This window comes from Cebus imitator, unplaced genomic scaffold (assembly GCF_001604975.1).
Source record: "Cebus imitator isolate Cc_AM_T3 unplaced genomic scaffold, Cebus_imitator-1.0 Scaffold28, whole genome shotgun sequence".
In the NCBI taxonomy this organism is placed as follows: Eukaryota; Metazoa; Chordata; class Mammalia; order Primates; family Cebidae; genus Cebus; species Cebus imitator.
This window is the reverse complement of record NW_016107343.1, coordinates 19,547-21,912: the sequence shown is the minus strand read 5'-3', so window position 1 is coordinate 21,912 and position 2,366 is coordinate 19,547. Positions and strand designations below refer to the sequence as shown.

The following is a 2,366-nucleotide window of genomic DNA, read 5'->3' as shown; positions in this document are numbered from 1 at the left end:
AAAAAAAAAAAAAAAACCTCCAAATAAATATGTTGAAACAAAAGTTACATTCAAGAAAACAGTATTAAAAAGGCCAAATACCACCATGATAGTCTGTGTGGAGAGAGCAGGCTATAAAACACTAGTAATAATGCTAAGAAAGTTGAAGAAAGAAAGCAAGAATATGCTTTGGTTGTTGTAGGTTTATGTACTCCAAGAATATCTCCTCTCATGCTTTTACATTTTTCTCAAAGAAAAGTTAATCTTGGCTGGGCATAGTGGCTCACAACTTTAATCCTAGCACCTTGGGAGCCCGAGGCAGGTGGATCACCTGAGGTCAGGAGTTTGAGACCAACCAGCATGGAGAACCCTGTCTCTACTAAAAAAATACAAAATTAGCTGGGTATGGTGATGCATTCCTATAATACCAGCTACTCAGGAGGCTAAGGCAAGAGAATTGCTTGAACCCGGGTGGGCAGAAGTTGTGGTGTGCTGAGATAGTGCCATTGCACTGCAGCCTGGGCAACAAGAGCAAAATTTCATCTCAAAAAAAAAAAAGGAAAGAAAAGAAAAGTTAATCTTGAACTATGTGAGATCTTTAGAAATGCACTTTTTCTGTAAAATGTGATCATATTTGCCTTGTTTATGGTAAAAATGTTGAGGCCTCAACCCATGTTCTCTGTCTCCCTGCTGCCTAGCCTTTGTTCACATTGTTTCTTCCTGGTGGAGGCTCTTCCCCTGGCCTTGAAAACACCTGCTTCTTTTTCAAGGCAGCACAATCATCACTTCCTATGGTAGCCTTCTCCAGCACCATCAAACAGAAAGAATGAATCTCTTGTACCTCCAGCTCTTACATCATCCATTATATTATTTTGTAACTCCTTATAGATTCTTCTCTCCCATTAGACTCTTGAGTCACTGGAGGGTAGGAGCTAACTGTCATTTATGTGTGGTTCAATCAGCTTCTAGACACATTCCTGATGCCTAGCTGATGATCAAACCTTAACTGGTGAATCAGGTCAATTATTGTCCTTCTCTAAATCCATTCGCCATTGAGTAACTATGTACTCAAAGTGGTAAGCAGTAGTAATTTAATCTGATTCCTGCCCACTGCTTGGTGCATTTCAGGTGAATTACTTTAATAAATATGTGTGTGTTATGTAATATTAAAGTTTGTAGAGAAGATTATGCTAGTCATTATTTCACCAACCGATAACTAATCAAAACACAGAGTCCCTTTCAGATTAACAAATGTCTGCCTTCTCAGTTAATGCAGTCATTAACAAATACCTTCTGACACTTATAACAAGGCCACGTTCAGCAATGAAACCATAAAAGTGAATAAAGAAAATGCCCTCATGGAGCTCACAATCTAGTCATTATTGTTCTGATTTTTAATATTAAAGTTGGTTTTGGCTTTGGTAAAAAAAATTTTAGAGTTGGAGCCAGGCGCGGTGGTTCATGCCTGTAATCCCAGCACTTTGGGAGGCCGAGGTGGGTGGATCACAAGGTCAGGAGATCAAGATCAGCCTGGTCATCATAGTGAAACCCCGTCTCTACTAAAAATACAAAAATTAGCCGGTTGTGGTGGCACACACCTGTAATGCCAGCTACTCAGGAGGTTAAGGCAGGAGAATCACTTGAACCTGGGAGGCGGAGGTTGCAGTGAGCAGAGACCGCCATTGCACTCTAGCCTAAAAAGTTTTAGACTTATCTCAGCGACCTTTTCATCCTTTGCTATATTATTTTTCTCTAAGAGTCTCCTTATCCCTCCTTTAAAAAACTAGGTGATAAACCTAAATTGTAAATTTAAATATTATAAATATTTTATAATATTTAAATGTATTTGTACATCAGTTTTTATTTTATTTAAATATGTTGGCCAGGCATGGTGGCTTATGCCTATAATCCCAGAACTTTGGGAGGCCAAGGAGTTCGAGACCAGACTGGGCAACATGGTGAAACCCCATCTCTACCAAAAATACAAAAACTTAGCTGGGTGTGGTGGCATGCATCTGTGGTCCCAGCTACTTGGGAGGCTAAGGTGGAAGAATCACTTGAGGCCAGGTGAGAGGCGTGGGGTGGGTATTACAGTGAGCCGAGATCTCACCACTACACTCCAACCTGGGTGACAGAGTGAGACTCCATCTCAAAAAAAAAAGTTATTTAAATAAGATAAATTTAATAACTATTCACATTTAGATGAGCATACATGAATAAACCTAGATAAAACTGTTAAATGAGGCCTGGGTGTGGTGCCTCATGCCTTTAATCTCAAGCACTTTGGGAGGCTGAGGAGAGAGGATCACTTGAGTCCAGGAGTTAAAAACCAGCCTGGACAGCCGGGCGCGGTGGCTCACACCTGTAATCCCAGCACTTTGGGAGGC

General features: G+C 40.6%; 1 protein-coding gene across 4 annotated transcripts in view; it reads left to right on the top strand.

Annotated features, from left to right (window-relative positions):
• IL18 (interleukin 18) overlaps positions 1–2,366 on the top strand; it is a 21,754-nt gene that overhangs the window by 7,115 nt on the left and 12,273 nt on the right. The window lies entirely within an intron of this gene.